The sequence below is a fragment of the Vanellus vanellus genome (assembly GCF_965231255.1).
Source record: "Vanellus vanellus genome assembly, chromosome: 2".
Lineage (NCBI taxonomy): Eukaryota > Metazoa > Chordata > Aves > Charadriiformes > Charadriidae > Vanellus > Vanellus vanellus.
The window spans coordinates 45,518,395-45,543,713 of record NC_138906.1 but is presented as its reverse complement, the minus strand read 5'-3'; the positions used below and the strand labels follow the sequence as shown (position 1 = coordinate 45,543,713).

The 25,319-nt window shown below is 42.0% G+C and overlaps 1 protein-coding gene across 2 annotated transcripts in view; it reads right to left on the bottom strand.

Annotated features, from left to right (window-relative positions):
• RBMS3 (RNA binding motif single stranded interacting protein 3) overlaps positions 1-25,319 on the bottom strand; it is a gene marked incomplete at its 3' end in the record, with an annotated part of 459,009 nt that overhangs the window by 376,562 nt on the left and 57,128 nt on the right. The gene's annotated exons all lie outside the window — the stretch shown is intronic.

Sequence of the window (25,319 nt, the reverse complement as noted above, 5' to 3'; positions counted from 1 at the left end):
CTCAAGAGACAAAGAGAGAAAAAATAGGTATTGGGAGCATTAGACAAAGAATTAAAATAGGTATGTCTGAAATTTAAACTAAGATGCTAATCTAAAAGCCTCCTTATTACGTGACTGGGTTTGGAACACAAAACATAGAATATAACATGATTTGAGTAAGTTGCACTTAGCAGTATGAAGGATAACGGTTGAATTGCTGGCTTCTATCTCTGAAAAGATAAACTTTATTCTGAGCCTGGCTATACTAACAAATTAACCCTTAATGATATCAGTCTCCACACAGTGGTATCAAAAGGGCTTTTCTTCTTCCTCAACAGGATGATGAAGGGAAATCCCGCTCTTTTAACTACATAAGCATTCCCATAAAAAACAAATCACTGACTTTTTGGTGGAAAAAAAAAAAAAAAATATTGTATCTGTGTCATCGAAATGGCCATCGGCTTAGGTAGAGAAAATTATTTGCACACTGAAGAAGGAAAGTGCCAAAACGGAGAACAGAGCATCTGCTATGGAGGCGGCTATAATTATCTCACGTATCTGAACACCGCTGGGCATTGAAGTTACACTAGCTATTTTGCCAGATACCCTGTGTTCAGGGCTCTCATATGACACCAGCAGGAAATAACCAAGAGTTTGCGAGGCCTGTCAATACAGACCTTACACACTTCGAAAGGCTCTAGTTTTGATGGCATATGCCTCGTCTTCTTGCTCTAATGCGATGAAAATCTGAACTATTTTGCTGTCACTGCCTCGTATTACAAAACGCTGTAACATTGCTGATGGTAGCACTCACAGGCTAACAACTACTTCTGTACCACCCTTCCTGGCGTGCTCTGCTGGTTAAGTGTTTGAACAGAGGTCTCGGAGATTTCAGAGAGCGAGCAAGAAAACCAGCAAAATTTCCGCTCTGCGGCCTTACCTCCATCCAGCAGAACAAGCCTTCCCTCAGCGGTGCTGTAAGTGCTGTTGCTGTCGTGGGAACTTTTTCCCCTGGGGATGCCAAGCGGAGGAGAGACTCGAGCCTGCTCCCAAAGCCGCGTGCAGGAGCTGTGCTGCTCTGCCCCCGCGGGGGCAACTCTCAGTCCCAGGCCCCACGTTCAAATCCTCTCACTCGAAGCCTTTCAGGGGTGCATCCTTTGATATTTTGTTGGGTTATCAGGCGCTTCTGGTCCACTCACAGAGAACAAACACATCAACTACAGCTGATCCCCAGCAAGTCTATTTTTTACTACCCCACCTCATGCCTGTCATCAGCAGATCGCACAGGAAAATATGGAAAAGGGTTATAAAGCTGTTCTTCTTTTAGGACAACAAAAAACTACTGTTCTTTTTTTCCCCAAGTAATATGCATAAGTGTTCACTTCTGGAAAAGCGACAAAAGAAAAAAAGTAAAACACATTTTTCCCTGTTAATTCCCAGTCTATGGCTGTGCTTTTTTTTTCTGAGAACGGATCGGGGGAGAAAAGGAACGATAAAAATACAAACTGCAGCAAGAAGAAGAGTGTACAACAATTTCCTTTGATTCTGGGAACACTAGAGGCTAGAAGAAACTCAGCTGCCTGGGTATCTCAAGGACAGATTCCCACGTGAGACTCCAGCCCGGCTGTGTCACAGACACTGACAGATGGGTTTCCCCAGCCTTGAACAACCTAATGGAGCTTTTAGCCAATTTGCATACTGGCTGTCGCTGGGTGAAATGGGTATGTGTCAAGGACATTAAGCAGGCCAAGACAAAAGTGTAATAGCCTTGTATACAATATCACTTCTTACTGCTTGCTATTCCTCCCCCCGCCCCGGGAGGGGAAAAAAAAAAAAAAAAAAAAAAAGGAAGAGAAAAAGAAACACGCAGCCTCGCTGGAAGCCAGTTCTGAGGCAGCAAGTTCCTGCTCCTGGGAATGGGCTGAAGCAACAAGACAGTTTTCTTGCAAAATGGAAGAACAAAAACACTGCCCAGATAATTACTAGCTAGTTTCTTTTTTTTTTTTTTTTTAAGCAAAACGTTACTGGAGTCTCCCAAAGCCTGCCTTTATTAGCGATCTATTTTGGTCCCAGCCCCACAAAGTGAAGCACACGGAGCCGATTCCCATGCCTGAACGGAGTCCAAAGTAAGACCACTAGAGCCTCACGCAGGTAGGAGAGCCCAGCTGCTGCCGCTCCGTACAAGAGCTAAGCCTAAGGCTAAGCTCTCTCAGGCCCGAGTCCAGACTTTCTTTCATATCTCCTAGCACCTCACACATGGCTGCGTCTTAACAAATTAACAAGAAGAACAAAAAATTCAAATCGGACTCGCAACAAAAATTTACAGCCTGATGTGAAATATAAGGTCAAGCCCTGAGGGTGGCTGAATTACCGGCTGAGTTGTTGCGACTCTCACTCACTCCAGGGAAAAGTACACGCACTTCATATTTGCCCAGCAATCACCACAACCTCCTGCCTCGATTCTGCTCTCAGTCACGTTAGAATAACTTAGCTACCAGGCAATAAGGTGTGATTGAAAAGTGGGGCTAAACTGCAACTTGTACAAAAACCAGCCCCTTCAAATCACTTGAAATTTTGTTACCGTGCCTTTTTCTCCAGACTTGTTCCCTTCAGCTTGCCTGTAATGCACGTTGGAGGGTCTGCCATTGTTTAAACTCACTTTTTAACGTTTACTAGAGATCAGATTAAAAATTAAGCATGCAAACAGAGGCTTCCCTGAGGAAAGCTTCAGCGCTGGCAACCAAACTGCACACAGCAGTATAAAACGTACACTGGAAAGTGTCAAACGGGGTCTTTGACAACAACAACAAAGATGCCAAAAAGGCTCAGAATTTAATCCAGTTGAGCCTTACTACTTCACCACTGAATGAACACACTCATACGTGATGCTACTAGACACTAGAGATACTTGGCAAAGAAGGGCCCGCAGATCCACAATCTGTTTGACCCCCTTGCTCACGTTGAGTTAACACCTACCATGAGAACATACGGAGGGACCAAGAAGGCCGGTCCTGGTTTGGAGTGCATCTACCCTGGTGCTAATTCTGATTTTGACATTAGTTGGCTGGGTGATTTTGACTAAGCTGTGACTAGGGATTCTCCATTTCTTCTAGGCAAAATGGGAACAATAACTTGGTTTTAGAGACTTCTGAGATCTTTGTATAGAAAGGTTCTATAAATGAACATTATTGTTGTCAGTGATACTACTCTACCACTTCCGTGGTTATTCAAAATCAGATCCAAGAGTAGTGTACAAAAGAACTATCTAACAGCTATCTGCAAATCTAGGCCAAAGAGAGAGGTAAACACTTTAAGTGCTAAAAAGCTCCAGGATTTCCAGATGAGCATCTTCAGTCATTACAATATCTCAGTCCTGGTTCTGAAGTCCGTTTAATTAGAGGGGGCGGAGAGGGATAAAGGCCAGAGGGTGCTTTTGCATGGGTTACGTGCATACCTCTGTTTGTTTAGTGCTACAAAAAAATGTTACGAGCTTAAGTGTAAATTATTTCACCCTTTGGCACTATTCAATTATATATGCTAATTTTAGCTGGAGTAGACTGTACTTGAAATAACGGGATTGCACGTAAGCAAAGCCTTCTGTGGTGAAATCCTGCTGATTGTCAAATCTTCTCACTTGCTGAGAGCCACCCTTTCTCCCAGCTGATTTTAATCTGCTGGACTTTTATCATGAAAAGGGGATTCACACTCAGTGGGACAAGTAAGCGATTCAATTTAAAATTCCTCATTCAGTTCAATTACATAGACGTATGCACTTATCTACTCCATAGCTAATGACAGGTTTTTTAAAATACTCTTTCACGTGGCTCAATTTTAAGACTTTCAAGGATATCAGAAATACATAATCCACTCAAGGTGCAAGTCGATGAATTTCTACAAATTAGTTGAAAACGCTGTGGTCACCTTATAATGAATATGTTGAACAACTTTTTTTAAACATCTTAACCAATAAAATATAGCATTTCGGCCCTTCCTCGTTACATCTTTCCTACAGAAAAGGACTGCATGACCCGCAGCAAAAAGGCCAGTATCGCAGAGCCAGAAGTAGTAAGGCTAAGGCTTATACATAATAGGGCTAAACCTAACAGTAGAGTTAAACTGCTTTTTGTACCCAAGTTGGTTGCTCAGCAGTAGTGAGCACAGACCCAGCACCTCGTTCAAAGCGAGCTGAAGTAATTTAATTTAAGGTTGCATTATGCCAGGTAGACAGTTCCTTGGACAGTTTGAAAAAGCATACAGAGTATAAAAAAAAAAAACAAACCAAAAAACAACAAAAAAAGGTATTTTATATGTAGCAAGAATATGCAGCCCAACAATATGAAATGTCTGAAAATCTGGAGCCTGTGCAGAAACCTATATTCCCAGTGGCAACATCAGAATAACACTCAACAGTGTTAACATTATTTTACAAGTGGCTTTTAAACAAGGGAGACTTCCTGTTTCTTATATATCTGTCCTGGAACTAGAAGAAATTAAAAGTCAAATCAGAACAAAATTATTTCGGGCTTGACTTTGTTGTGGTTTTATTTTGGGTTTGGTTGTTTTCTTTTTTTGTTTCGGTGGTTTGTTTTTTGTTTGTTTGTGGTGGTTTGTGTTTTTTGGTTTTTTTAACTCAGTTGCATTTACTTGATAATATGGATGCCAATCAGATAATTTTGGAATAGCAAAGTAACTGTAAAAGTAGAAAAATTATTATTAACAGTACTTCCTTCACTAAAAAAAAAGGTTTAAAAGTTTTATATACACAGCAGCAGTCCAAAACGCTGACCTCCTTTAGATCTTGGGTTCACACCTCAACACAGCAAGGCAGGTTCAAGATTTACAGCTTAGTGACAAGTCTGCCAATTCATCACCACTAAACCATCTCGAGTCCTCCTTGGAAGCAGCACAGGTCAAAAGAGGAAACCACCAGCTGCTGAAGAGATCCCTTTCCAAATAAATTCATTCCACAAGTAGCCAGCCTGGCACTCACACGCGTGCGTGCGCACACACACAGAGACTCCGCATCCTTATCTGCGCCACAGTGGGGGCGTACAAATCTTGACTTTTCCACTTTACCTTCCACAACTGTAAGTGTAAATTTTTAAAGGTTTTACTAAACTTTAAGAAGAGTTAATACAAAGAGTCAAGAAGAGAATAAAGTACCAGCACCAAGCTCCAAGTTGTCTGACAGTCCAGTTTTCTCTAAAGATGAAAGTGGCCGTCCTGTCTATATGTCACAGTGTGTATAGGCCCTGTGGTCGGACTCCTTAAGTCAAATAGTAAATGAAAGACAAAATTTACTTCTATCAATCTTTAAGGGAAACTATAAAATAAACTAACCAGCTTGTAGACACACCAAATAGATGGTTTTCTGTGGAACTAATGCTGTTCTGGCAAAGAAAACCCAGGCAATTTAAGCTGGTCTGACCAGGAAATGTAAACCGTACCTACGCACCTACGGTATGTCTACCTGCACTAAATTTTATCAAATATACTCACAGTTCAGTTGAAGAGTGACTTACTTTACCTTAGTTTAAACCTCTGTCCTAATTAATTTAAACCAAACTGCTATAAAGTCAAGGGAATGTTGACTTAGGCTTATGCATACAGTCTTTTGCATCAGTTTAACTACATCAGTTTGAAATCACACCATTAGTCAGACTGGTGTCGTTCTGCATAAGCTTAGCCCTTGTACCACCAGACACCCAAACCCCATTGAAATGCAGTGAAAGTCCTGTGCTTAATTCCCTCAAATTCCTTAGGAAATCCTAGCCTAAACTGTGAGCAGGAAGCAATCACGCCAAGACCCCTTCGAGATGAGTCGGGCGGCTCACTTCTCTACCACAGCTATTGTTCCTTTCTTACCGCCCCTCGTTTAACAGAACACTTTAACCACATGCTTAATATTTTGCAGAGGAGCAGTAGGGTTGCTCAGGTGTTTATGCTTAAATTCTTTGCTAGGACCTCAGAAATTACTGTTTCGTATACCTCTGCACCGGGTTGAGTACCTCAGCTCTTCAAATTCTGTCATCCAAAAGGACCGGGGCAGGCTGAGGATGGATGGGTCGGGGACCAGCCTGACAGGTCATCTTCCCATCCGGCGCCCGCTCAGAAATGCGATGGGGAGGGCTGGAGCACTGCAGGGCTCACCTCCCCCAGACAGGCTCACACCAGGAGCTACCAGAGACAACACCACAAACCCGTTGAGCAGCCTGACCAAAGAGGCACTCCTGTTTCACCTCTCCATCACTGCAGTTACTCAAAGGTGGCTGAAAAAAGGGATCTGATGGCTGTTTGCATACCTCACGGTCGCTATTTCAGGAACAGTTTTCAGATGAGCAATTTGGCAAGATTCACTGTTTGCAAACTGCATACTTGGTCTAAAGAGCGCTTACAGCGATACCTACAGCACCACCGTTCAGGCCGTAGAACTGTTTATCCTGCTTTCCAGACCACCCATCCTGCCTCCTTCCTCACACTATTGATTATTACTTACTCTTCGGAAAGTTCAGCTAATAACTGTTCTGAAACACGGACTATTTCTTTGAGTAGAAATAAAGGCAAGAAGAAGAACAACAGTAAAAAAAAAGCCCAGCCTAAACTAAAAAAAGTTCATGTCCTGTCATTCTCCATCTAGGGGAGCCGCGAGGAGCAGTGGGATATAAAAAGACGAGTTCTCTCACTGGCAGCTCTCCACCAGCCTTTACAATTAACAAGCTAGCTCATTGTCTGGGTTGTTATCTAAATTACAGTCTAGGCATTTTCTGCTAACATATTTTCTGACTTTTTAAACACTATACTGTACAGTACCTAGTACAAAGGCGTCTTTCTCTAATTCTATTTAATTCTCTATTTTCCTGTTTTAAAAATTAACTACTGTAACCATAGCCTTAAGCAAAGAAAGGGAGAAAGGGAGAAAGGAAAAGAGAGTGTACTTTTAGCAGGGAGGGAAGAGAGCTGAAGTTCAGGTGCTGGGGTGTTCTTTGAGGCAGTGGCAATAAATGCTCACTACTTCTAAAAAGGCTTGAAATCGAATTAAACCAGATCTGAATCCTCAAGTTTCATTAAAACTGAAGATTCAGGTTTCCATTTGTGGTCCCATCACTTTTGTTTTATCAGCAGTCATCAACAGCATGGAAGCTGACAGGGGGAGCAGGATCAGTAGTACTTTCTTATGAATTTTCTGAACTATAGAGTATACCTTTACTTTTTCTGTTCTTTTTTTTTTTTTTTCTGCATGTAGCCCCATTAGAAAAAATGATATTTAAAAACTAAAAAGGGATCATATAGTAGGGGATCCAAAGTAATTAATGCCATGTCATTACAAAACCATATTCCATTATATCTATTTTACATATGGCAAACGAAGGATAAAATATACAAAAATGTGGGTGAAGTATAGTATGCATTTCACTAAAACACAGAAGCAGGCATCTTTGGATCAGCCCCCAATAACAAGCACTTTTCCAGTTTTTATTTAACTGCTTTTGTTTCTTGAGATTCCCCTCCAAAGTCATCCTTTGTATGCACAATCTGGTACATATAAGCAGGTATGCTTTTCAGCAGTTATTTTTTTATTTCAGATATTGGAATGGCTTATAAAACATTTTAACCACAATTATACAGATGCTATTTTACTCTTCTTTTGGCCAAGAGAAAAAGTAAATAGGTAAAAATGGCACCTGCTTCATCAGTTGTCTGTTCGTTTTGTGTTTGTTGACTCACTAATAATTCACTCCAGGTTAAAAAAAACATTGTTTTCTTCCATTCCTGAAACCAGACAAGCAGCAAGGCTTTTTTCATCATGTATGTCATCAATAGGAATATTACTTATGTGACTGAAGGCAAGCTAGAAAAAAGAGTTTGCCTTAACTTTTCATAGTGAATTTATAAGACAGCCCATCAATAAATCTATTTTTTAAAAAAGTTAGCAATAATTACGAACCATTGAACAACTATAAACAAGATTCCCATGACATCTTTTATGTTTGGTTTTCAGCAGAGTTTAGCAGTGCCACTTGTCAAATCTGGCTGTCATTCTTTAAACCGGAGAGAAATAGAAGTAAAGCTTTCTTTAACCCAGAAAGATTACAGATATGGGAAACTTCTCAAAATTTACTTCATCCTTTTGCTTAATGGTTGTCCTGACACAGTAAATCATTACGCTATGGGAAAACACGTTGGTTTCTGAAAACCTCCTTTAGAAGATTCCTACCAGCAAGCTGGTATTTGTCAAGGAACTTGTTTTCCCTTAAAACATATACTTCTTTCGATTCTACAGAACAATTCCAATGATTCGATATAGCGGTAAAGAACATGGATTTGGTTTTGCTGAGTTTTTTCGTATTTCATATGGGATGTGATGTTGTGCTGCCATGACAGTCTTCCCTCTAGAGGTGCAGACACGCTTAATTTAATGTAATTATGCATTGGGACATTTTTCTCATGCAAGAGCTGTGGTTTCAGACTACATTGAGAAGTCAGTAATTTAAGATATGAAGTTAAGACAAACCCTCTTGCTACTGTATGCATTCTGGTGGTTCTTATTATTTTTGAGAGTTCTTTCATCCTCACTTTTCCTGAGCAGCGTTTATTGCTAAGACATGTTACCATCCCCTTGGTTACGATTCCCCGCAGCCAGACAGCATAGGTACCTCACAGAAAACCCTGAGCATCAGCACCAGGATGACACCAGTGAGGTATAAATTGCAGCAACTTTCAGTCTGCTCCATCTGGCACCTGGAACCAAACCAGTCCTCTGATGGAAAGCTGCCATGATGTCAAGCTAATTCTGACCCATCCTTTCAGCTCAACACCAGCAAAAGCACAGAGCTGCTTTGGGATCAATAACTTAAAAAGCCATTCGCTCTGATTTGTAATCCAAACAAGTACATGGGAGACAAAGAACTGAAGGATTGAGCCCAGACTCATTTCTTCTGATTTTATACTTCCAGCAATTTGCCTTAGCCATGCATTTACCAATTAGCCTAAAAAATAGCCACATTTTGAAGGTTAAACGTATAAATGGTAAACCGAGCACGGCATATACTTACAGAGGGTTTTGAACATGAAGTATTAATATTTATTCAAAGTGTAAAGCTTTTATGCGAGAAAATAATAATACCTTTTCTCAGCTGAAACATTTTTAAAGGTTCATCTTCTCTGAGGAAAGCAGTAAAATGCAGTGTGACAGATAAAAATCCGGCACATACCATGTCCACATTCACATATAAAAAGGTATTTTCAGCATTTCAATTCACAGACCAGCAATAAAATAAAAAACCCTCTCATATCCTTAGGATGCCAAATAATCATTTCATCCATGTCTCAGTATTGACTTACAAAGACATGACTTGCCTTTGCTGCGTAGTTTTCATATACAAACGAACTGAGGATAACTCATTGTTACAGAAGTCAGTGGGATTGTCAGCTCCTTTACAAAAAAAAAGAAAGAGGCAGCTAGATGCAGCCGGCTCAGAACTCTGGAAAAAAATATTAAAGATGCTAGAAAGAGCACGATGTTTTGGCTCTTCTGCAGCCATTATGATATTGAGCAACATGCTGCAAAGAGCTATTGCAGTAAAGTGCTGCAAGACCACCTCCTTACTGAATAAAGGTCATGCAAGGACTCCGTTGAATACTCTAAGCTGTATGGCTAAGTCTGCATCTTCTGAGGTTTTGTTGTACATCTTTCCACCACGAGTTTTGGGTTCTTTGCATACCGACAGAAACGCCGTGGTGGTGAATAAGATCTTCCAATCCCAAACATCATCAAAAATCTAAACGCTTTGTTTCATTTTTACCATCAAACCCATATTAGCTGTTCTGCTCAAAATAGCCAGAAGAGCTCTCCATGATCCCCTCTACAGAGCAAAAGACAGAGGTGTCGTTCTTCCCTTGAGGAGAGAGAAGGGGATACTGCTGAGAGCTCTTCTCCAGGGAGCATGCTGGTTATCAGAGATGTCCCTGCCCACCCATTCCCATCGCAGCCGGTGGTGATGGCCAGCCGTACAGAAAGCAGTATGCCAGGACATCCCTGGGACACCCACCCTGCCCATTAGGCCAGTCCTGACATCCACCCAGCGCCTGCCTTGTTCACATACAGCTGCCCAGTACCCAGCACCCATCACCAGTCAGGGACCCAGCAAGGTTTATTTGGCCTGAACAGGCTGCTTGGCTTCCCCCACCTCTGTTTTATTTCCATTATGCTATGCTGCAGCACCTATATAAGAACATAATGTATACGTTGTATAGATACAGACATGTATATTTCTGCCTCCATAATGTATACAGCACATACATATACATAGCAGAGAACACACACGTCAGCAAAAGGCCTCTTCATACTACAAACAGGGATTGCATCAGTCACATTAATAGCTGGCATGGTAAAATAATTTTGCAATTTGTACTGCCTTCCATATTTTATATTTTCAGAAGGGGAAAGCAAAGAAGAGACTGGAATTTCTCCCTCTAGTTACTCAGACCACAGAGCCAATGTAATTCTGCTGTCTTCATTACATTATTTTTCCCCAGAAACAGTAATACTCCAAAAAGATTAAATTAAATAATACTTTAAAAAAAATCAAGCGGTTCTTTAATTTCATTTCAATACCATCTTGCTCTTCCAACAGCCTCTCAGATGTGCAGGAAATGGCTTAATGATGTGCCTTTATTAAAGGGAAGTGCTGAGGTATCTCTGCAGGTTGCTCCCATCCCCCAAAAGTTTGCATAGCCACTGCTTGGAGAATATATATCTGCCAGTGAAAACATCTTCACCGGAGCCTCCTTTTATCACAGAAGCTGCAACAAAAACAGCACTTAAAGGACATAATCGTCTCTACTCACAGTACCTCCTGAACTGTAAACACAGTTTAAAAAACTGCACGCCACGGAGCTCAGGCGTGTTATCTAATCCTTTAGAAACTCTATCCTACTACAAACACGGGGAGCAGCGATGTCAGCCGGCACCGTGTGCTCCCGCTTACCGACCCCCTCCCTCTCCGCGAGCGCACGCCATCCCCCAGCCCTCGCCGCCCACCGCGGGAAGGCTCACGCGGCTCTCGTGGCCAAAACCACCGGGGCCTCACCCGGGAAGCCCCTACCTGCTCTGCCCGTCGCCCTCCCAATGCCCCAAAAGCTAACGGCAAGTGCAGCTAATGCATTATATATGCTGCTGTCTGGAGCCCAAGGAGCTATATGTCCCTCCCCCTTTGCCTGCACCCCTCCAGTATTACAGATGGAAAATCTAGTAAAAGGAGTGCTTTTTTAAATAGTGTTTGGGGCTGCTGTCCTTGCTTTCACTGGTGGCCTGTTTGAGACATTACTTACCTGAGCGAGTGTTGCAAGGCTCTCCCTACGCTTTTTTTTTTGTTAGCACAGCAGCTAAACAACCCCGATGACTTTGCAGCTGCCTCGCGGGGCAGCGCTGCAACAGATCGGGCTTTGACAGCCAGACCTGTCAACACAAGGACGACACGGGCTTTTTTTCTGTCTTTTCCTTTTTTTTTTTGTAAATCTTCATTTACTCAGAACAAGGTAATTTGAGCTAACTAGAAAGCCATTCTTTCCTTTTTTTTTTTTTTTTTTTTCCTCCTGTTCTGCTAACAGTGCTGAAGACTCCTGACAACACATGTGAGCACAAGCTTCAAAGCGGCCTTGGGAGCGGCAAGAAGTGCTTGATATCGGTTTCAGAGCTCAGAGCAGCTGGGCCAGGAGCAGCCCTTCACACGTCCTCCTTCCAGCCGCCAGTACAGAGCCAGAATCCCACTTGCAGCACCCATCCAACTGCTCACCACAGTGATGCTACCATAACTTGCAATGGGCGGGATGTGGCTACTCCGTAATACAAACCAACACTGGCTGTCAGGTGAATAATTTTGGACAAGGTAAGAGTACAACTGAAGGGTGGGGGGGTTTACCACCTGCCCCAAATCCTGCCAGATCAAACTGTGCCTGAATAAACTCTCCCTATAGTAGATATTACTGGTGTGAAAAGCTGTTGTTTTTTAAGAAGCGTCGGCAGAGCTCCTTTTGTCCTCTCCCCATACTTTCCATCTACCTTACATTTGGTAGTAGGTTCACTGAGGACCATATCGCATCTTCTAAAAGCTGTTATCCGTTCCTGCCTCTGTTACTCTCTGTCCCCACACTCTACCTCTCATTTGAAGTGCTGAACCAGAGAGCATTTAAGTCGTAACCTGCACTGATTTTTAAAATCTGCCCGTAGAGAAAGAGCAATCTTCCTCTACAGATCAATTTACAAGATGGTCATGGCAGTAAGGTTACACACACAGAGGAACAACCTCCTGCCATGCTGTTACCCTGTAGGGCCTGATCCGAGTGTTCCGGTGAAATCAGCTTTGTTGTTGGGAGCATACGGGACCCAGATTAGGGTTATGAGAGACTCAAAAACTACGTTTCAAAGTCACACACAGAAGAGGTGATAAACCTTCTCAAAGGTTTATCATTTACTACTATTTCTTACAAAGACTAGTTTTAATAGAATAAATGTACCTTCGTGTGCTGGTTTTGGCTGGGATAAAGTTAATTTTCTTCATAGTAGCTAATATGAGGCTATGTTTGGGATCTGTGTTGAAAGCAGTGTTGATAATACAGGGATGTTTTCGTTCTTGCTGAGCAGTGCTTACACAGAGTCAAGGCCTCTTCTGCTCCTCACACCACCCCACCAGTGAGTAGGCTGGGGGTCCACAAAAACTTGGGAGGAGACACAGCTGGGACAGCTGACCCCAACTGACCAAAGGGATATTCCATACCATGTGACATCGGGCTTAGCATATAAAACTGGAGAAGGAGGAGGAAGGGGGGGATGTTCCGGGTTATGGCGTTTGTCTCCCAAAGTAACCATTACACGTGATGGAGCCCTGCTTTCCTGGAGATGGCTGAACCCCTGCCTGCCGATGGGAAGCAGTGAACGAATTCCTTGTTTTGCTTTGCTTGTGCACACGGCTTTTGCTTTGCCTATTAAACTGTCTTCATCTCAACCTATGTGTTTTCTCACTTTTATTCTTCTGATTCTCTCCCCCATCCCAACACAAGGGAGTGAGCGAGCTGCTGTGTGGTGCTTAGTTGCCAGCTGGAGTTAAACCACGGCACGTTGTTAAGGTATAGACGTACTGTAGATGATGTTCATTTGTACTCGGGCCAAACACTGCACTGATCAGCTTCATTCAACAACTCTCTTGCAGCACAGATTACATACTAGGCGAGCACAACTTTAATACCAAATCACTTTTCCCTCAACTACTTCAAAGTTCTCTATGAACTTTACACAATCTCTGAGACACAAGTGAACAGGAACAGGAACAGAAAACTAGAGCAGAAGATACTGTATTCCTTTGTACAAAATTATATACCTTAAAAGAATTCTTATGTTGTCCCCAGATGAATGACTTGCTCCAATACAGGGTAATTTTTACAGGATTAGCATACATTAGTCTAGCAAAGGGACATGAGAATTTTTGCTTGCTTCAGGCCAAACATGACTTCCAAACACCACTGGAAGCCACACACTAAGCTAGACCTTACGGTACCACGTGGGGACACAAGTCATGTTGCATTAGACCATACAAAATGAAATCACAGGCCACATCCAACATGCAGATTGTGTCCTAGCAGGCCAGATGTTGTGTGCGTGACTAACTACCAGCCTTCCAGGGGAATGCAATGAGCATGCTTGCATATGTCCTCTACGCAGATTGCCCCTGAAAACCTATTCTTTTACCTTGTGAAACAGAGTTATGCTGCATTTCAAATGGATTATGGGCAAAGACTGACTCCCATTGACATGACTTACGGGTGGACTGATCCACAGCAAGGAAAGGCAGTACCAACTCACAGGGAGCAGGAGCTACCCTGCAATTCCCTGCGCTGGAGCTTTGTTGGGAGCTACAGATACGTACCCAACATGCATTCATACGACAAGTCAAACCACATCGTGGCATTCAACTTAGCAAGGATTAATCATAACAACAAGGAACAAAGACACCTGCCCAAAGGCACTGCTGCGTTAACTACCTGGAGAGGCGCATCGCTATTGATTCTCATGGAAGAGATGGGGACCTAGTAGTGAAACTGGGAGTCAAGGGAATGCAAGGGGAAAGAGTTGTCACAGAGAAAATGTGTCAGAGCGGTCTGGAGCATGAGACAAACCATACAATGAAGAATGAGTAAATCTCTACTGGCCTTCACATTTGAGGCATTCAAGATTAAGAACGCAAAGGTTCTAATCTAACACGCAGGGTTCAGAAACGCCTTTTGGTTTTATTCTTTTTGTGCAGAAAAAAAGTTTAGACAGCAGATTTTTTAAAAATGAAGCATAGATTTCTTTAAAAGGTTTCTATGACATAGGGTATGAGCAAAGGCCTTACGAATCACGCTTGTCTGAGAACTAATGAAGACCTTAGAAAAAACTAATTCAGATTTTGTAAGACAGTCTGAAGACATTGTATCCTTGTTTATCTTATTAGCATCAAGCAGCTGGCACTACCACGAACGCTGCAGTGCAAAAGTATCATGAATCTGTACCATTCAGAAGTGTTTCTACTGTACAGCTGAGAACTTAATAGACAGAGCATCAGAGGGAGAAGGAGATTTTTCTGCTTCCTAATTAGCTGTCAAGTGACACAGTGATCCTTATTGTCTGCGACAGCATTTTGGGAAACGGCTCCTTGGTATGTTAGGTCACATAATCCATGGAAAGTTAAACACACAGTTGCCACCGCTGGATGAAGCTGCTTTGGTTTTCACCAGGACTACTTACTTCGTTCCTATGGAGGAAATCAATGTAGCTGGCAAACATCTCGCTCCCTGTCTGTGCCCACCCCCCCGAATGCAAATAACGTTGATTTTTGAACACTTGAACAAATGCATTGTGCAATGCAGATTAACTAGTTGTCCGACAGCTCTCCACCATCACTTTGTAGTCACTTGACGTTCCACTGAATTCACCAAAATTTTAAAGCTCGCCAGCAACACAGCGAAAATTTTTTATCAGCACATACTTCAAATGTTAGGCAGGACGCCTAAGAAACTACCAGATGCACAGAACACAAGACATTAGATTTTGCATCCTTGGGGACAGAAAAGCAAAAACACTTTAAGCTGTGTTGCTACCTCCCCCCCGTCCCAGACATCAAGTGAATACCTGTAACTTTTTTGATTGCTTTACTGATTTTTCTAAACTATTGTTTGAGACTAATGCTTCAACTTCCTTAAAAAGCGTTAAGTTCTGCTTGCATTTGTGCCACGTTTTTGGACTGAAGATATCAAGCTATCTGCACCAGTAGGTCACTGAAAAAGAAAACCTCCATCTAGAAGCTTTCTGCGTTACCCAGTAAAGGAATACCTCAAAACGGTTATTCACGCAGGGATGAGAGCTCTCAAGACTGCAACTCGGATGCTCACCACTAGTTGAACAGCATCATGAACCCTTTTAGCTCATCAGCCCCGTGTATTTTGTGATCATTTACACTTCTGGATAAGTTTTGATTATAGCTCAGCAAGTGTTTGACAAAAAAATAATTAACCATAAGTGCATTCATTACAGGCAGGCACCCATAAACTGCAATATGAACATCAACTATGCTTCCCTAAGTGACAAGGAGTCCCTCAAGGCTCAATTACTTGCCACTTTTTGCTCCATTTCAGATGTTAGCAGTCCTACTCTTTCTAAATGGGTAATAACTACCGATAACCATTTACAAGCAGCAATTAAGAGTTTTAAACTGATACCAATGACTACTCTCAAAACTGGGACCAAGCTTTACTTAATTATCTTTGAAGCTGGGAAAAATATCTCCATGTGTTCCATTTCCCACATAATTTACTTTAGTAAATCACTATTATTCATGACATACACACAGCTAGAAGTTTTTCTGAAAACGCCTAGCCTGTAACAAGGATCGCGCCTGAAGCTGGGAGAGGAATAGCGATACATCAGATAAATTTTTCTCCACAGCCTAGACCCAGGAACAGTGATTAATGATGGATGAGACCATGTTAGTTCAGAATATCTGCTTTTATCCCTCAGCTTTTATACAGAGCATGATGCAGATGGGATGGAGTACCCTGTTGGTCAGTTTTGGGTCACTTGTCCTGTCCGCTCCTCCCCACAGGTGGGACCCCTCTGTGCTTTTCTGCTTCCAACCCTCCAACGGGGCATATAACAAAGTTAGCTGCCCTTGGCTGTTATAGCAATAAGTATAAGCAAGAACCTCTCTGCATACCATGCCTTGGCGTAAATTATAAACAAACAAATTATAACAAAATTATAAACATTATAAACAACGGAAGCGGACAGTGTCTGAAAATTACGCTGTTAATTTCAGAGAGTTCAGTTAGTTAGAAAAGGCTTAACTGAAAAGTAAAATTACTGAACAGAAAATTGGTTCTGTTCTACCTCAAACCAGGACAACACCTAAGTGCAATGCACAAAACAGGCCAAATGGGATCTCAGAGCCCCATCTTTTCTAAAAGCGACTCCTATCCCTTTTCTGCAATAGAGCTTAGTCTGCCAAGCATCCTTCCAGCAGGTACTGGAAGACATCAGTATCACAGAAGGATTTATCATGTATTAATTAATTAATTGTCTGTTGCACATCCTTATGCCCACACTTGTGTCGCTTCCCTGCTCACCTGCTACTGCACAAACCCATTGGGAAAGGAAACACCACCACCACCACAAAAACCCCACGAAACCAAACACGAGGTGTCCCAGCATACTCAGAAACTGATTAGCCAAACTAGAGCCTGACAACACACTCCAGATGTTGACAAAACATCCACGTGTCTGACAACCTGCAAAAAGGAAAACTTCCAGAAAACTTCCAGCAGAGGCATCTGAGCTGATCACAACAGCGAAACTGTCAGTTCACACCGTGGCGAGTGGGAGCAGAAGCAGCAAAGCTCTCGGCACCACAGGCCAGCAGAATTACCCTCAGTGACAAAATACGAAGTCAGGTGTTGCACAGTCTTCATCAATGCCCTTAAAAAATATTTTCTTCATTATCTAGAATATTTTTTTTTCTTTTTCTCCTTTCCTTTTACCCTGAACAGCACGGCACTTTGCATTCCACTTTAGTCATTAATTAATCATGGTTTGACTCTCATAATTTCCCTTAACCAGTGCCATCTATATACCAAACATGTTTCCGTGAACTCAAAGAAGGTAGTGGGTAAGTACTGCAGAAATATTTTGAAGATAGTGCAAATTTTGCCTGTGTTAACAGTGAAGGATGTACCCTGCTTATATTTCTTTTATATAGGATTCATTCTGGGAGGGAAACCTTAGTCTTCAAACTTTTCCAACCAAGTTTTTTTTTAAACCCTTTTGTACCACCTGCATCTCTCTTCCCCAAGGTTACACAGCTTGTGGCAAAGCACACATACAGAAATAGAATAAGAAAAGTCCTTTCACAGTTGTTACCCTGAAACCTAGTCAAAATCCAGAACCAAGAAAAATAAAATGAAAGAATCCATATTTCTTTTAATCATATGTTCAGTTCAGATTTTCAGTTAAAAAAAATAGTTCTCCGTTTGAGGGGAAAAAAATAAAACAATAGGGAGATGGGACATAGTGTTTGCCTGGTGGGGTTTTTTGGTGTTTTTTTTTTTTTTTTTGTCTATGGTACTTAGGTACTCTAGTCAGAGAGGGAAAGAGAGAAGTAAAAGAGAGAATACTTTCATCTTTCTTCATAAATGCATGGAGATGCGCTTGAGTGGGGCTAAGGGAAAAGAAGAATAAAAGTGCTGTCTGCTTTACAGCACAAATTTTCAAATGCACACTACTTTAAAATGAAGTATCTAAACGTAGCATCTGTAGCAGTCAACAAAAAACGCAGATCCAGCCAACAAGACTGTTGTTATTGCCATGATCTCTGAAGCTGAGCTCATGCAGACGCCGCCTTGAAAACAATGAAAATTAAAACTCGTAAGCAGCAGCAGTCAAACCGCTCAAGAACATTGATACGTCTCTTACAGAGTTCCATCAGCTCCTGACAGCCTGATTCAGACATGCAAGGTAAAACGTTTCAATCTGTGCATCCCTCTGGTCTGTCTGCAGTGCAACGTATGACTTCAAACAGCCCTCAGTAAACAGTCTTCTCATCACTCCAGCCTGGGCTGAATTTTAATCAAGGTCCTTTAAATGCCATTGAACAAATCCATATACTATGGATTGCTTCTTGTATGCCTCTGGCCAACCACTATTTGGAGGGTCATTTATTATTTTTAGAAAACCAAAACAATCCAAAGTAACAGTACAAATTACAGCACATCTCGAAGCAGTGTGCAGTCATTTCCGGTCATTTTGTATTGCATGTGAATGAAGCTTTTAATTATTCCTTTAGCATGACATAGTGGATGCATCCATCTGTTAATCACACGAGAGGAGGAGCTAGATTCATCTCATGATTAAGCAGCAGTTAAGTTTTCAGACCACTCACATGTTAAACTTGGATTCTAAAATTCACGTATTGTACACTAAAGGCAACCAAAGGACAGAAATATAGGAAGAGCTCTCAACCGTAATAGTAGCAACAGAGAGCCTACAGTCGTATGATGAAAACACTAAGCCTGCTTGTAAACTGTTTTTTGTTGGGTTACTTTTTTTTTTTTTTTTTGCAAATCCATCCCAGGCAAGGTTAGATTCTCTCTATCAATTATCAAACCAGGAGTATGGCCCCAGTAGATCTACAGGCTCAGCAAAAATTCATTAGAAAGTGCGTGTGTACACGGGGGGGGGGGAAATGTGGTCATCATTTGACTGCTCGTGTTCTGCAAAGAACTATATTAGGGAGGTATAAGCCAGCAGACTGCTGACTGCTACAGTTCTTTCCATCTCCCATAGATAAGTCAATTAATCAAACTTTGCCTACTACCTGTCAAAAGCCTGTCTCTGTCCTCTTGTTGAAATACAGAAAGAATGCAGGGGCTCTTCCTCCGCCTGCAGGTTCTCTCTTATTTAAGGAGTGGTTCCAGTCATTTGGGGAAAACATTACTTCATGCTGTTAAACAGCTTTACAAAAATCTCCTTCTCTTCTCTGTCATTCTTGCAAATAGAGTGGCTGACAGGCAGGGAGAGAAGACTTTCACCTGAAGAGAGAAGTAGGGCTTAGCACAGCATCTGAGCGCAGCCCTCAAAGCCACTGTAGTGTTTCTGACACCTTCCTCCCGTAATACTGCTGCCCACAGGTTTGGACCAAGCATCAACGCAGGCCACCCTGCGGCTTCTCTAATTAGTTGTGGAAAAGCATTTTGAAGTCATGTGAGGCCACGCTGGGCAGACACTGGGTTTGTGGCTTCAGTATGTTGCTTCACAGAAGAATGTTTCCCTTGGGTTTTGAATTCCTCGCAGACAGAGGTCGAGGTCAAGTCTTCAGTGCACTTCCCCTGATTTCCACCCCCGACTCCAACACGGCAGCCAAAGCAACACGTTGTAGCGAGCACAGCAAAGGAGCAGGAATCAGAAAGCCTGTTGTGTCCTAAGCCCTAATTCTCCTCTAGCATAGACGGTGTAACAGAGATAACAAATGTGACCCAGAATTTCTATTTCCCTTTCTCTAAGGGATAATGCCAACAGACATTGCACTCTGACATCCAAAAAACAAGGGAACCACATGCAAGGAAGCAAGACACAAATTCTTTGAAAATAAGTAATAGAAACAATACTCAGTATTCATTCCTTCTGCAACTTTGCCCAGGTTGATGGAGTTTCAAGGGCCATCACCCCTTGACTTTGCAATTGTCCTTTAGAGTCTGAATTTCAGACTGGATGGGCAGTCTCAGGGCTCGCAATCTATGTAGTTCTGCAGGCTCAGATGAGGATAACCGAAGCAGATCTTTCAAGAAATGCACGTCTGGGAAAAATGTTCTCCTTGTCTCTTCATGTCAGAAGACCACGATACAATCAAAACAGCAATGTGAGATGGGATGCTGTTTTTCTTCTGGCATTACAATTACAGGCATTCGCATCCATTATGGGAAACACTTGTGTATATTCTTAATTGGAGACTCAAGAAGTATTCTTTGAGAAATATATTGAGTCCTCTTCCCAGGAGGAAGGAAAGGATAGAACTTTCACCTCACACCTTGAAAAGCCTGAGGAACTAGATTTGTACACATCTGGAACTCAGAAACCTGCTGAAAGCAGGTTATGCCTTTTTGTTCAATTGCTGATGGTGCAATTAGTCAATGTGCAAGTGTTCCCTGTTCTTCTTGGAAGGTATCCTAAAAAAGGGTGTTATCCAAAGATTTTGGGGACGAAGAATGGAGTTCCACTGAGGCTGCTTTTCATCCAGACTTGAGGAAGGCATGAACAAGGCTACATACATAAATCCTAAAAGATTTACATGAGGCAAAACAAATGCAGGTTAAGGCCATTATTGCTACTGTTCACCCAGGCCAAAATAAGCCCAGGAATCTGGGCAAATAGTCACCATATGGTGAACTGAGAATCCACCTAAACGGATAGAAACACTACCACTTGTTATGATTTGTTCCATTCACCTCGGGATTTTGCTCTGTGATTGACAAGGTTCTTCAGTACTTTTATAGTAGATATTTCTTTCACGCTATTGCCTGATGAAATGCTAAAAATGACCAGTTGTTGAATACAACCAATTCCCAGAATACACTTGTTTTGGATTAGTTTCTGAATTAGGTTCAGACTAAGCATTTTTAGGTCTATTTTTATTTGTGTTGAAATAGATGCTTCAGTGTTTTTAGCTGTTTGAGCAGCAGCTGTTGCCACAGACTACTTTGCAGCAGCATGAGCAGAAGTTGGATTCAATGTTATTTGGAAAGCATTTAATTTCTTTTTCCTCCCCTCTAAACTCTCCTGCATATAGATTTTTTTTTCTAAGAGTTCCTGCAGTTTCTATGAGAAAATCAAGATGTTCTTGATTAAGTTCCTCAACCCAAGCATAGTGAGAGGTCACACTCACATTGTGAAGATATCATTCTAGCTGTGTTTGAGAGCCAGTAAGACACATTTGATTTCAGTCAAAGTTGCGTCCCTTCCTAATTTTTGTTTGCCAGACCTTCCGACTAAACTACTTTATTTGGCAATCCTAGCCTAATGTATCAACTAAGAATGAAACTTTTAGTCAGAGGATCCAGCATCCTCCACAATCATAACCTCCAGACATTTAAAAAAACCCCACACAATCAAGCAAGAAATTCTAATTTTTCCACTCCCTGGCTTTTAGGCAGCATCCTCCAACTCACAGTGACCAATTTTGTGAATCAAATTCTCCCATTCTGACAAAAATTAAAATTTTGGAAAAGGAAGAATTTGCAACTTTTTACTAAGTACAAATACCTTTTTCTCTCTAGTGAAGTCAAAGTAACTTTAGTGAAATTTATGAGGGACCACTCCAGATCAATTAATCATGGTATATACCAAATTCATAACTGGAAAATAAAGATTAAAGCCTGCTTGCACGCCTCTCTCCAACTCTTCTACTATTTCCCTCATGCATTTGTCTTCCCTCCTGCATATTGTTCTTCTCCCATTCCCTCACACGTATAGCATTGGTGAGTACTCTGGCATGTGTTAAGTCACAGAATCATAGAATGGTTTGGGTTGGAAGAGACCTTAAAAATCACCTAGTTCCAACCCCACTGCCACAGGCAGGGAGGCCTCCCACTAAGACCAGGTTACTCAAAGCCCCATCCAACCTGGCCTTGAAGTCTTCCAGGGATGGGCCTCCACAACTTCCCTGGGCAACCTGTTCCAGTGCCTCACCACCCTCACCGTATAGAATTTCTTCCTAATACCTAACCTAAATCTACCCTCTTCCAGTTTAAAACTGTTACCCCTCATCCTATCACTTCAATCCCTGATAAAGAGACCCTTCACATCTTTCCTGTAGGCCCCCTTTAGGTACTGGAAGGCTGCTACAAGGTCTCCCCGGAGCCTTCTCTTTCTCCAGGTTGAAAATCCCACTGACTTCATCAGAGGCCTGGAGCACCTCTTCTATCATCTTCAACGCCCTCCTCTGGACTCACTCCAACAGGTCCATGTCCTTCTTATGTTGGGGGTCCCAAAGTTGGATGCTGCAGTAGTCCAGGTGTGGTCTCATGAGAGAGGAGTAGAGGGGGAGAATCACTCCCTCGGCCTGCTGGCCACACTTCTTTTCACGCAGCCCAGCATGCAGCTGGCTTTCTGGGCTGCAGACATACGTTACCAGCTTATGTTGAGCTTCTCATCAAGCAATAATAGTTCAGAATGGCTAAAGATAAAATTTTTCAGGTCAAGTAGCTAAATCTAGTGGTTCCAGAAACATCAGTTTTTGAAATAACATGAATTCTTCAGTTCTTCCCACTTCATAAACTGACTGATAAGTACCTTGAAACATCTAAGCAAATACACTCATCAAATGAAGCAATTTAACACGAGCAAGATGGTTTTGGAAAATCGATACTAAAAGGCAAAGTTAGCCTTTCATCCAGAGTTGACTGCAGGCAATAGTCTCTGAGATTTTTCCATGAAAGAGTTGTTTCCATTGGCTCCTTGACTTCTGGATTCTTGGGAGTTATTCTTCTAAGTGATGTTTCCCCAGTTGCAAAACCTGATGATTTCCATTTGTCATCCTGATTACACAATGTATGCAAAGCGTCCGTTTTACTATATAATACTGCCTAAAATATTAATACTAAGTGATGACAGGAACCAATCCAAAATAGCAACATGCACTTTGTTATTAGCTGTGTAGTTTCCACCATTAAATAGTCTATTCCCCTTAATTAGCTGTTGCAGCGCTAGGAGTCAAGAAAGGAAAAGAACCTTTCAAAGTGTTAACATCTCAAGCTCTGCAGCATGTTTCAGGAGCCAGTGCAGCCCAGTGACTCATTATGCATGTAAAACTTTGCAGAAGATCACCAATCAGTTCCAAAGTCTCGTTTCTTTAGCCCTTGAGTTGAAAATTAGAACGTGGCATATAAGGAATTTTCACCTGAAGTTTAAAATGCCTGTATACATAGAAGTTTAATTTATTATTCTAATGACTTTCACAGCTTGAGATTCTCACTGGGAGACATGCCTGTATGCATTTAATAAGGCTGCAGAGATTGGGACTATTCCTGAAGGACTTTCTGAATCATTTCCAAAGCATCTTTTTATAGCTAGCAAAGTATAAATTATGTAAAAAGGCATTTAGATAGATACCATCAAATCTATTTGACTGTTAACCCCTCTTTGTTAGATTAATCTATAAACCTGAAAAGAATCCACTTTTAGCATTCCAAGACCATGCTCACATATTTAGACGTGAAGATGTAATCATTCAAATAGCTGGGGCCGAGGAGGGGAGTAGGGAGAGGCAGGAAGTCTTCATGCTCTTCTCCTTTACTCTCGAGACCTAAACAGCACGTTCATGACAAATCTTCTGTCGTATTACTGTTATGTTGGAAACTCACAAACATAATTAATGATCCCAGCATTAGACTTTTGGAAATCTAGTAGAGAGACCTGATATACTCACCTAGTAAATGGATATTTATATGTGCTCTCCCTACTGATGAAATCCTAGTGCTTTGGGAAGTAAGAATGGACAAGAAACGTTCCCACAATCCACACAAATCATCCGGCAGCAGAGAATAAAGAGAGCCAGTGGCAGAAAACAGAGTTCCAATTAAGCCACATAAATTTTTGCCATGGAATCTCCCCATAGATAACAAAAGACCAGGGTTGGTGCAACAGCTCTCTGCTCTTTTTCATAAAGGACACTTCATTGCCTCCTCAGACTTTGCATATCATGGCAATGAATATTAAACAATGGTTTCACAGAGAGGACAGGAGTGTGAAATTCTCTAGATCGGCTACCAGGGGCTAACTCCAAGTCAAAGATTTCTCTTCTCCTCACAAGGAAGCTATACACAACACACCACGTGTTTCTGCCATTTGAGGGCAAAATACTCCTGAGAATTGCACATCTCCAGGTTCAGTGCCCTCGCAGCCAGACAAGACCATTCAGCCTCAAACATGAACTGCAGCTTGCCTGTAATCCAGACTCAGACCTGAACACCCTCTTCTTCAACCATCTCTAATTATGGATAACCTTGATTTGCTTTTTAGGTGGGTAAACAGACAAGCTGGCTAGTGTTTCTCACACCATGGCAGAAAACTAGATAATACATACATCAAAAGTGCTCTCTTCCCCTTCACCACATGACTTCTGTTTTGCGAGGCATGCCCAGAAGTAGGGATCATGTTAAACCAGTTGACAAGAACATTCACTATTTCCCACCACCCCCCCGGCCCCCGCCATCGAAAACAACTGCAAGATTCTAGTTCCAAAGACATTTTGTCAGTTCACCACTGTAAGTGGCCACTTTTCATACGCGTCAGCTAAGCAGAAATAACCTGAGACTTATGAATACTTATCAGATTGTGTGAAAGTCACAGGCATCACGCTGCTGTCTGACTCTCAATAGCAGGGGACTTCTGGGTGTCATTTGGGAATGAAAGGATGCTGTCATTACTCCAAGAGGAGAAAGAGAGCCAAATGAGACTCCTTGTGAAAGCAGCCCAATGATAGAACATTTTGATTAGAATAGATGACACCAAGAAATTGTCTGCTGGCAACCACACATTTTCCCATTACAACGAGAAGATGCAATAAAAGGGAATTTCTTTTCCAGCTCTCACTCTACTGGGAGGTTTCTGAAACACCAAGTTTCATGAGACAACAGCCTCTAGAGATGAAGAAACAGGGGAAAGTATTTGCAGCAAATATTTTTCCAGGGAAGAAAAAGAAATGTTTCCTTACTTGTATATACATGCACTTCCCTTCCTACAACTGATCTTGTTCCTTTACAGGGTAAAATCTTGCCTTTCAAAGAAAATAGGCTATCAACAACACTCTTTAGTAAAAACATGCTGCCTGGCTTGAGAGAGACTTCATCGATAATACCAATGAGTGCTGCTCGTGCACGGCCAGCACAAAAGATCTTCATGAGGAGAAGATAACCGTATGGAGAGCATTTGTGAACTGTTGGTACCCAACTGCATTCAAAACTGGAGCAAAGTCCAGCTCAGAGCTCTCTGCATGCAGTACCAGGTCTACACCTCAGTGCCGGGTCCTGCACTTGGGTCACAACAACCCCATGCAGCGCTACATCACAGTATCACAGTATGCTAGGGATTGGAAGGGACCTCAAAAGATCATCTAGTCCAATCCCCCTGTTGGAGCAGGAACACCTAGATGAGGTTGCACAGGAAGGTGTCCAGGCGAGTTTTGAATGTCTCCAGAGAAGGAGACTCCACAACCTCCCTGGGCAGCCTGTTCCAGTGCTCTGTCACCCTCACTGAGAAGAAG